At 38.1% G+C, this 11660-nt stretch overlaps 1 long non-coding RNA gene across 1 annotated transcript; it reads left to right on the forward strand.

The window, feature by feature from the left end:
* The first annotated feature begins 192 nt into the window (after nt 1–192).
* LOC120113235 lies at nt 193–593 on the forward strand. The gene is made up of 2 exons (XR_005515023.1): nt 193–271; nt 368–593. It is a non-coding gene; the product is annotated as an uncharacterized LOC120113235 (long non-coding RNA).
* Nucleotides 594–11660: the final 11067 nt, after the last annotated feature.

Below are 11660 nucleotides of genomic sequence, written 5' to 3' on the forward strand. Positions count from 1 at the left end.
CTGTTGATGCAAATGGAAAAGTGATTGTTAGGTGCACAAGAGGAATGTATGAAAATATCACTTTCTTCTATCACTAATTTGAATTTATATGTTTGTTGCATTTATAGTATTTAATTTATTTTCTAGTGAATATTTTTTAAATTGCAGGTTTCTTGATTATGAGGTCAGTCATAAAGCTATTGCTATAATGCGCCAATTTTTCAATGGTCCGTGGTTGTCATGGAGGGAGGTCCCTACACATGCTAAAGTTGGAATGTGGAACAAATTTGAGGTGATGTAATTAATTTATATTTCTTATCATTAACTTTTGCCCTTGTTACACATGCCAATTAGTAAGTCTGATTACTTGCGACCTATATATTGTTAGGAGATACACACAATTCTTCCAGGACAATTGCATCATGTGCATCAAGTTTGGAACAAGCATTGCCAGCGACGGTTGACAACCTCATTAGGGAGGGTCAGAAGCCAAAAGCTTCTGGAAGCAAAAGGAGATTTAAATAGAGCCCGTGATAAACCCCCTAATTGGATCTCTAGAGAAAATTGGAATAAGCTAATTGACATTTGGATCTCCCCAAAATGGAAGAAGAAATTAGAAGCCAACAAAAACAATAGAAACACCATGAAGAATGGTAGCATCTCTAAACACTGTGGAGGATTAATTGCATTTGTCAATCATGACGAACGACTGGTACACATCTTTATTCAATTAGATTTCTATAATAATTTTTATATTATTGTTCAATCATCTCAAATCATCCCATTATATGTTAATGAATTTTTTCTTTTCTCTTTTGTAGAAATTAAAGTTAGGTAGGGAGCCAACAATAGTTGAATCTTTTAATCGGATGCATAAGACAAAGCAAGGCATGGGAGGATATGTAGATAAGAGAAGTGAAGCTGTCATGGTAAGTATAATTTTTTTATGATTCATAAATATTATTGAGCTTGCTCATGTTTATCTCTTGTTTGATCCACCATAATGTTTTTCTCTTCTTTTAAATCAACTGGCAGGCAAAGTATTCAGCTGAATACTCCAAAAAATATGGTGATGCCTCCACCTCAGATGCTCCTCCACGTGATTATGACTTGTGGTTTGAGGCAACTGGTGTCCCAACTCATGGCCATATCTATGGCTTTAGTCCCCTAGAGGATCTCACTGGAATTATTGGGCAATCATCATCCTCTTCCACCTCTACAAGTCAAGCTCCAGAGCTATACACTCATGAAGACCTTCTACGTATTCTTGAGTAGGAAAAGAAAAAATGGCAAGAGGAGGTTCTTCAAAAGATGAGAGAAGAGATTGGCTTTGGACCAAGGCATGCAGATCGGGGGAGTAATGGTGATTCTGGTTCTGCTGATCATGCTTCATTATGATTGTTTTTGCCTTAGATGATAGGTCTTTGCATTCCTAGGAGGAATGAAATCTCTGTTGATCTCTATGACATATTTTTAGACTTTGATTTAGATGGATTTAGAACATGTTGATGCCTATTTTGATTGATAATTTAAATGCTTTTTGCGTTATGTTGAATGCCTTTGCTGTTAATGATATTATTATTATTATTATTATTATTATTATTATTATTATGAGCCAATCAATGTACCAAATATACCAGGTTATTAGATTGTGATCAGTGACCAAATTTTGGTTACTAAATTGTTTACCAATTATTGTGACAGCAGTCGTAAACTTAGTGACAGGATTTTGGTTAATAAAAATTGATTTTGCTCAGAGCGTTTGTAACAAATTAGTGACGGTAACCTTGTCTTGAGAGTCAGTGATGGGATTAATGACAAATGTAGTGACAAAATGTGTGACCATGTTTGTGACGATTAAATCTGTCACTGAAGGTTGTGACAGATTAGTGACCAAACTTGTGACCATATTCTGTAACAAAATCAGTGGCCAAGTTACCTTCATCACTAACGCCGCAACTGGATAGTGACGGAAAATACGTAATTTTTTAAATATTTAATTCTTGAATTTGTAACGGCTTAGTGACGGCGGTTCTGTCACAAAGGGTAGTGACGGAAATCGCCGCCGTCACTGAGAATTTAGTAACGCATGTTTTTGTAACCAATTCGGTGACGGGAGCTCCGGTCACAAATTCCGTATTAGTAACCAGAAACACGGTATAGTGACGGGAATCTCCGTCACTATACGCGTGTTTTCTGGTAGTGATTTACTTTAAATGTTTTGAAACTTTTGAGCTTAAATTCTTACTTTCAGAGGAAAAATCTGACAATTTGTTCTTGAGTATGATTCAACTATTCTCCGAATATTCCTTGAATAGATTCTGGAGATTACTCCTTGAGGAGCCCCAACAGAGAGATAATGAGCCTCAAGGTATTGAATCCACTAAGAACAAATTATATTTTGCTTTAAGAATTTTCTTTTTAGTGATTTTCTTTACACACTAAGAACAAATTACATTTTGCTTTAAGAATTTTCTTTTTAGTGATTTCCTTTATATTTCAATTCATCATATTTTCTCCCCCTTTTTGTCATCATAGCAAAAAGGCACAAAACACAGAAAAAGATAAGAAGTCAATTTGCACAGTTTTGAAAGAAAATTTCTATTCATTGTATTAAAGTCAAATTGAGTACAAATATGAGTACATATCAGAAAAGTCCTCAAGGGACCGTACATCATAAAATCAAAAATACACTACGATCTTTTAGTAGTGGAGGATGTGGCTCTCGTACTCAGTCTAGCATGTTTCATGACCAAGCTTATCCCCTCAGATACATTCCCTAGTTGTGCGATGATCTCAGAGGTGGCCCTAGATTGTATCTCAGTTAGCTGGGTCACACTCTCCTGAATAGTGTCCAGCTTGAAGATTAAGGCATTTGCAAGCCGTTCCGCACCTTGACTCTGGCTTGCCAGCTCTTCTCTGACGCTGTCTCGCATCTTCCTTGTGTCATCCTTTATGTCGCTAAGGCTCCAGTATTGACCTTGGACTAGGCTCCTTATGTTGTACATTTCCTCCTTAAGGTCTGCTATCATCTTGGACACCGCTGCTAAGGAGGGAACGACGTCAGTGGAGGGAGCACTCAGTGGACCTCGCAGCTCTCTCAATATATCATCTCTCAGCTCCCTCACTATCTCCTGTCTTATCTTCCGGAGCTGCTCAGTGCTGATCCGGACTTCTAGAGGTAGCTGAGGTGGTGGAGCTGTAGATGGTCCCGCTGAAGTAGATGGGAATGAAGGACCAGAAGTTGAAGAAAAAGTGGGAGGAGCTGTGTAGTGGTCTTGGTCATGGTCAGGACTAGGTGAATGGTGAGTAGTAGGGTCAGATGGTGTGGATGAAGATGTTCTCCTAACCCAAACTCCCTCCACCTTGTGGAAACCCATTCAGTGGAGAGTCCCCCCACCCATGTGGTCAGTGTGTCTGAGGGAGCGAGAGGGTTCTCCCTTAGGGATAGGGACTTCTAACTCCCTAAAGATGAGTGTGAAAAGCATGCCATACGGGAGACTCAACCTAGATTTATCTAGGGGTTCACAGATATATCTATAAATGAGTTTGGAGAAATTCAGGGGGATGTCCTGTAGAATGTGGAACATCAATCCTAGGTCTCTCTCAGAAATGAAGTCAAACCTCCCGGTCTTAGGAAAGAGAGTCCTAGAGATGATACTTAGGAGGAGTCGCATTTCAGCTGAAAGCTGATTTGCAGACACCTCCTCTATGGGGGATTGAGGTGGGCTCCCTAAAATGGCCGTAAGGGCCTCAGTCCTATCGGATGGATATGTGGGAGCAATCCCCTCTCGGAAGAGATGGAGGACTCGAGCAATGAAGTCCTCCGAAATGAAAATAGGGACTCCTGCTACAGTCCTTTAGATACCACCGCCACCCCGTGTGACGGTCCCATAAAATTCTCTAACTAACCCTGGGTATGTAGGGAGGTCAAGGGAACAAAAGAACTCTAAGCCCTGGGCCCTAAGACGATGCCCTAGGGTGAACCCTTCCCGGAAGAGGAAGTCAAAGTTGACTTTCCTCCCGATAGAGACAACCCTCCCGGCGCACGGACGTGAGGGAACCGGCCTAGGCGGGGAAGGAACCGGAGGTGGTGGCCTCACGGGTTCGTTCCGTGCCTTGGACCGTCGCTCGGCGCCGCTTGCGGTGAGAGGTCTCTTCCGGCTCGGGACAACGGCTTTCCTAGGCATTTTGACCTAAAAACCGAGGGAAGGACAAGAAAAATAAGAGAAAACACGAGAGAGAAGGCCAAAACTAGGTCGGGGACGAGGTAGGAGACGACTCTAGGGCTTTTGAACAGTGGCGGCTGAAAATAGAAGTGAAGAGAAAAACATTCCGCTTAGGGTTAAAAGTCGGATTTCCGACCTCAAGTCGACTCCGGTAAGTCGCGAGTCGACTCGACCTCGAGTCGACTCCTAAATATGCGCGAGTCGACTCGCCCACGAGTCGACTCCTAAATATGCGCGAGTCGACTCTAAAATCTATTCGAGTCAACTCGAACTCTGGCACATGACCAAAAAACTCAGTTAATTCCGTGCCAACGGAGAGAGATATAGAAATCTTTAGAACTTAAGGAATGATTTGATGACCATATACGAGAAATCCTATATCCAATATAAGCTAATCATCAAAATCAATGAATTATAGGGGAGTATCACAAGAATGGATCAATCACTCCTAACCCTCTTCTAAGAATACAAAATCGATCTTTACTCAAGGGTTTTGTGAAGATATCACCAAGTTGATCATCAGTACAAATAAATTCAAGCATCACATCATCATTTAACACATGATCTCTTATGAAGTGATGTCTTATCTCAATATGTTTAGTTATTGAGTGTTGAATTGAATTTTTAGTTAGATTTATGACACTTGTATTATCACAATTTATGGGAATCTTATCTTGTTTAATGTCATAATCTTCAAGTTGTTGCTTGATCCATAAAATTTGAGCACAACAACTCCCGGCAGCAACATATTCGGCTTCAGCCATAGATAGTGCAACCGAGTTTTGTTTCTTGCTAAACCATGAAATTAAGTTTTCTCCTAAAAATTGACAAGACCCGCTGGTGCTTTTTCTATCAAGTTTACAACCAGCGAAGTCTGAATCAGTGTACCCTATTAAGTTTAAGTTTGATTTTTTAGAGTACCATAGACCTATATTTTTTGTTCCTATGAGATATTTAAAAATTCTCTTAACTGCAATTAGGTGTGATTCCTTATGATTAGATTGATATCTAGATTGATATCTAGCACACATGCATACACTAAATATGATATCAGGTCTACTTGCTGTAAGATATAGTAAAGATCCTATCATACCTCTATACAGCTTTTGATCTACTGATTTATCTGATTCATCTTTGTCTAGTTTGCATGATGAGCTCATTGTTTCCATCTATATCAAACTTCTTTAGCATTTTCTTGATGTATTTAGCTTGATTGATGAAAATTCCTTTCTTGGATTGTTTGATTTGAAGTCCGAGGAAGTAGTTCAATTTTTCCATCATGCTCATCTCAAATTCACTCTGCATTAATTCAGCAAACTCTTCGTAAAGACGATTGTTAGTAGCACCGAAAATAATATCTACATTAATCTGCACTACTAACATATTTCTGTTTTTCTTTTTCAAAAATAGGGTTGTATCAACATTTCCTCTAGAAAATTCATGGTCTAATAGAAATTTGCTAAGTCTTTCATACCATGCTCTAGGAGCTTGTTTTAGACCATAAAGTGCTTTATTTAGTTTATAAACATGATTGGGGTATTGATGATTCTCAAAACCAGGAGGTTGTTCTACATAAATCTTCTCATTAATATACCCATTCAAGAAGGCACTTTTTACATCCATTTGGAATAATTTGAAATCTTTTTTATATGCAAATGCTAGTAACAATCTAATTGCCTCAAGTCTAGCTACAGGAGCAAAAGTCTCATCAAAGTCTATACCTTCTTCTTGATTATAGCCCTTTGCTACTAGTCTAGCCTTGTTCCTAACCACAACTCCATTTTCATCAAGTTTATTTTTGTATATCTATTTAGTTCCTATTATTGAGTATTCAGTGGGTCTTTCAACTAAGTTCCATACTTTATTTCTTGTAAATTAGTTAAGTTCCTCTTGCATAGTATTTATCCAATTTACATCACTTTCATCTTCTTCAATGTTTTTAGGTTCTAAATGTGAAACAAATGCAAGATGATTATTTAAGTTTCTAAGAAAGACTCTAGTTCTAACAGGTTGAGATGGATCATCTAAGATTAATTTTTTAGGATGACCGTGAGCATACCTCCAAGCCTTTGTAAGCCCATGTTCGGCAATTACATCTTGGCTTGTTGTAGTTTCTTCAACTCGCTTGGGTTCATCCTCTAGTAGAGTAATGTGATCCATCTTTTCTTCAATTATTCCTGCATCATCATCAAATACTACTCTGTTGCTGGAGAAAGCATCATTAGACTCATCAAAAACAACATGGATGGATTCTTCAATAACAAGGGTTCTTTTGTTGAAGACCCTATAAGCCTTACTTGATGTAGAATATTCCAAAAAGATACCTTCATCAGATTTGGAATCAAATTTACCTAAGTTATCTTTGCTATTATTATGAATAAAACACCTACATCCAAATACATGAAAGTAGTTTACTTTGGGCTTTCTATCTCTCCAAAGTTCGTAAGGTGTTTTCTTTATAATTGGTCTTAATAGAACTCTATTTAATATATGACATGATGTGTTAATGGCTTTTCTCCAAAAATACTTTGGAAGGTCACTTTCACACAACATGGTCCTAGCCATTTTCTTTAGGGTTCTATTCTTTCTTTCCACAACTCCATTTTGTTGTGGTGTTCTAGGTGCAGAGAAATTATGAGTTATTCCATTTTTACTACATAATTCATCAAATAGATGATTTTCAAATTCCGTTTCATGATCACTCCTAATAGCGATAACTGAAGCATTTCTCGAGTTAGTTCCTTCCTTATGAAATTTCTTAAATACTGAAAATGCTTCATCTTTATGAGCTAAAAATATGACCCATGTGTATTTAGAAAAATCATCTACAATGACAAGACCATACTTATTTCCACCAAGGCTTGTGGTTCTAGTTGGTCCAAACAGATCCATGTGAAGTAGTTCAAGGGGTCTAGTAGTAGAGACACAATTTATGGATTTAAAGGAACTTCTACATTGTTTGCCATATTGATATGCTTCACAAATTTTATTTTTATCAAATTTTAGCTTTGGCAAACCAATCACAGAATCTCTTTTAACTAATTTTGATATTATATCCATATTTGCATGACCTAATTTACGGTGCCATAACCAACTTGCATTATTGACTTTAGAATCACTAGCTACTAAGCAACGACTATTTTTGGCGAGATCTTCAAGATTTACTAGATAAACATTGCCACGTCTTATTCCTTTGAATACTAAGCTATTGTCAATTGAGTTGGTTACAATGCATAAAGATGGCTTAAACAGAATATCAAAACCTCTATCACATAATTGACTAACGCTAAGTAAGTTATGCTTAAGATCATCTACAAACCGCACATTATCAATGAAGGTTGAAGGGGTGATTTGTATTTTACCTATACCAATGATGTGACCTTGGTTGTTGTCTCCAAAAATCACCGCACCTTCCTCTTTAGGCTCTAGGGTGAAGAATTGCTCCTTGTCACCCGTCATGTGTCTTGAGCAGCCACTATCCAAGTACCAACAGTGTTTGTTGACCTTGGCTGCAAGACACTCCTACACAAGGAAATCATACAGTTTTAGGTACCCAAGTTTTCTTGGGTCCTTCAAGGTTAGTAATGTTGGTTCCTTTTGAAATCCAAATCTTTTTAATCATTCTTTTAACTTCAGTTTTTTTGTGGTTACATACATTTGCTATATGTCCTACTTTACCACAGCAAAAACAAATTACATTTTTGGTTTTACTTTCTCCGGCTTTTACAAAAAAGTTTTAAAAAAATTTTTGCTTGTTGTTAGGCTTATATCCTAAACCGGCTTTATTAAATACAGCTCTTTGATTATTAAGAATCATTTCTAGTTTTTCAGAACTAAAGGTAAACTTCTCAACTATAGGTTTATATTTTTCAAGTTCTTTTGTTAAATTCAGTTTTTCTATTTTTAGTAAATTTAGATCTTCTGTAAAGTTATCTTTTAGAGTTTGGTTACTATTTTTAATTTCTGAAACTTCCTTAGTCAGTCTTTCGTTATCTTTAATTAAAGTATTAGTTTTTTGAGTTAGCAATTGGTTGCTTATTTTAAGTTCTAAGTTTTCTTTGATGATAGAGTCCTTATCTTTACTTAATTTAGCGTACTTATGAGTGTAAGATTGATTAGTTAGTTTCAATTCTTTATTTTTAAGGTTTATTGTCTTATATTCATCCATTAGTTCATTAAAAGCATCATACAATTCATCAAAGGTAAAATCTAAATATATTTCAGATATTACCTCATTTTCGTTCGCCATAAAACAAAAATTTACTTTTTCCTCTTGTTCCTCATCCGATGATGATGATGATTGATCGGAGTCGGTCAAAGTAGAGACAAGAACTTTCTTCTTCTTGTATTTGCTGCCCTTCTTCAGCAAGGGACAGTCGATTCTGAAATGTCCCGGCTTCTTGCATTCATAGCATCCGATTTCCTCACTTTTTCTTTCCTTACCTTTATCCTTATTGTAGGAACTTGAGGAACCTCTCTTCTGATGAAAGGACTTCTTCCGGTTGATGAATCTTCTGAACTTTCGCACGAGAAGAGCCTCATCTTCATCTCCCTCATTGTCTTCTTCTTTACTGCTGCTACTGCAAGAGGGATCTTTGTTAGAAGAAGTGGACTTAAGGGCAATTACTTTTTTCTTGTGGGAGGACTCTTCTTCACTGTGTTGCTTCATTGTGAGCTCATGTGTCATCAACGATCCAAGGAGCTCCTCGAGTGGCAGCTTGTTCAAGTCTTTAGCTTCTTGGATCGCCGTTACTTTGCTTTCCATGACCTTGGTAAAGATCGAAGAATTTTCCTGACAAGATCACTGTTAGTATAACTTTTGCCAAGACTTTTTAAATCGTTGACAATATCAGTAAATCTAGTGAACATGCAAGTGATGGTTTCATTAGATTCCATTTTAAACAATTCATACTTATGAACTAGCATGTTTATTTTAGATTCCTTGACTTGATTCGTGCCCTCGTGGGTCACTTCAAGTCTATCCCATATCTCTTTTGCAGAATTGCAAGTAGAGATTCTATTGAATTCATTATGATCTAAGGCACAAAAAGTACATTCATTGCTTTGACATTTAGTTGTGTCTTCCTTCTATCACTATCATCCCAATCTTTTTCAAGTTTGGGTATAGTAATGTTATCTACATAGATAGAAGAAATACATGGTCCATTAACTATGATGCTCCAAACATCATAGTCTTGGACTTGGATAAATATCCTCATTCTAGCCTTTCAATAGGTATAGTTAGTTCCATTGAAGAACGGAGGCCTATTGGTGGATTGTCCCTCACTAAGAGAAGATCCAAAAGGGGTTGTTATTTTGATCTTTTACTTTTTTAATATAAGAGCTCCGGCTCTGATACCACTTGTTGCCCAAAGAGACAACCCAAGAGGGGGGGTGAATTGGGTTTGGATTAATTCTCGAACAATTAAAAACTTGATTAGTAAATAATTAAATCTAATGCAAGCAAGTTAATTAAGCTTCTTAATGAGGAGATTGGAAGAGACAAATAGCTAATGCAAACACAAGGAGATTTTATAGTGGTTCGGAGCCAACCCTTGCTCCTACATCCACTCCCCAAGCTTCACTTGGGAGTTCACTATAATTCCTTGAATTACAGCCGATTGTTTTATAAGTTCACAATCCAACTTGTTGTTTTCGCGAGATCACAACGAACTCGGTCGGTTTTCACAGGCTCACTGACTAGAACCATCCGATTGTTTTTCCGGGATGACAATCAAACCCTTACACCGTTGGTTTTAACTTAGGCTCACTAACAAACCTTACAACCCTTGATTCAATCCCCTGATTGAATCAAATAAGAAAAGTAGTGTTTGGGATTTCACAGAGAAAGCTTCTAAACAAGCAGATGTGAAAACAATAAATGCAAAGTAAAGGTTAGAAGCCCTCAAACAGATTTTGGAATGAGAAGTAGGGACTTTTCGATTTCTGGGTCTCCTTTGGAAAGTACTGAAGATTTGAGAACAGTAGGAGAGCCTTGAAAGTGAAGGAAGTGCTTGTCGGATGGAGTTGAATGCACCTCTTCCTTCTTTTGCTTATATTTACTCTTGAGAACTCTTGGTTGGTGGAAATACCTTTTTACTTGAATGGAATAGCTCTCTACTTATCTACTACTGTTTACTCTGGCTATTTAAACAGTCTCTTTTGAAAAATAGCCGTTAGACATTGATTTGTGGCCGTTTTGCACAGTCTGTATCTTCTGACAATGTATCCGTAGGGGTCGGAGTCGACTCGGCTGTTGCTGGAGTCGACTCATGCTTTACTGGAGACGACTCGCCCACTATTCAGAATTTGAATTAAAGTGACGTCCCAACCTGGAGTCGACTCGGTTCAACCCTGGAGTCGACTCGCTAAGATCTGGAGATGACTCGGCATTTTGGAGACAGCTCGTTCTCAGAATTCTAGAGATCTATTTTTCTGCATTTCTTTCTCGAGTCGACTTGGATCCTCTTGGAGTCGACTCGGCTCTCAGAGCCCGAAAAACCGATCCTCTATCTGTTGATCTAAGCTGCCTCGGAGTCGACTTGCACTTTTTTGGAGTCGACTCGGCTGACTTGGGGTCGACTCCCGAATTATCAAAGTCGACTCGTTCACAGGGTCACTGAGTTTGGTTTTCTGCCTTTCAGTCCGCTTTCCTCTGAGAGTCGACTCTGGCATGTTTAGGAGTCGACTCGCCAAACGTTGGAGTCGACTCGCATCCTTCTGGAGTCGACTCGGTAACAGGGTCTAGAAAACACTTCTTTGTCTTTCTGTTTGTTACTTCTTGGAGTCGACTCGGAACCGTCGGGAGTCGACTCGGCAAGCATCGGAGTCGACTCGAAGCCTTCTGGAGTTGACTCGGTGACAGGATTTGAAGTTCATCTTTCTGTCCTTCTATCTGTTCTCAGTCGGAGTCGACTCGTAGTGTACCGGAGTCGACTCGAGCTTGTGCCAGAACCTCTGAAACACTTAGAGTTGACTCGCAATCTTCCGGAGTCGACTCGAGATTCAGACTTTGGCTTAATTGAGTTCAACACTTAGCCAAAATTTTTTGAACCAAAGCTCGATGCTCTTAAAGATAAATTCACATATATTTGCCTGAAACACTAGATTAAATTCATTAGTACAACATGAAATATACTCAAATGTTTTGAGCTCATCAAAATCAAATAGGGGTATAATCAATCACTCCACACTCTGGCATTATCATCTTGGCCATCCTCATGCTTTAAGTTTGAATTTCTTATTTTCATCTGGTGTTTTACCTGATACACTTACTCACAAATCTGAAATTAATAAAACTTATGATGATTGTGCCCTTGCAAAAGCTCATACATTGCCTTTTACTAGAGAACCAAATTGCTTCTGCATTTGATCTTATTCATTCCGATGTTTGGAGACCTACTCGTGTTGGCTCATTATCTGAAAAATACTATTATGTATTATTTGTTGACG

Source organism: Phoenix dactylifera, chromosome 15, assembly GCF_009389715.1.
Source record: "Phoenix dactylifera cultivar Barhee BC4 chromosome 15, palm_55x_up_171113_PBpolish2nd_filt_p, whole genome shotgun sequence".
Lineage (NCBI taxonomy): Eukaryota > Viridiplantae > Streptophyta > Magnoliopsida > Arecales > Arecaceae > Phoenix > Phoenix dactylifera.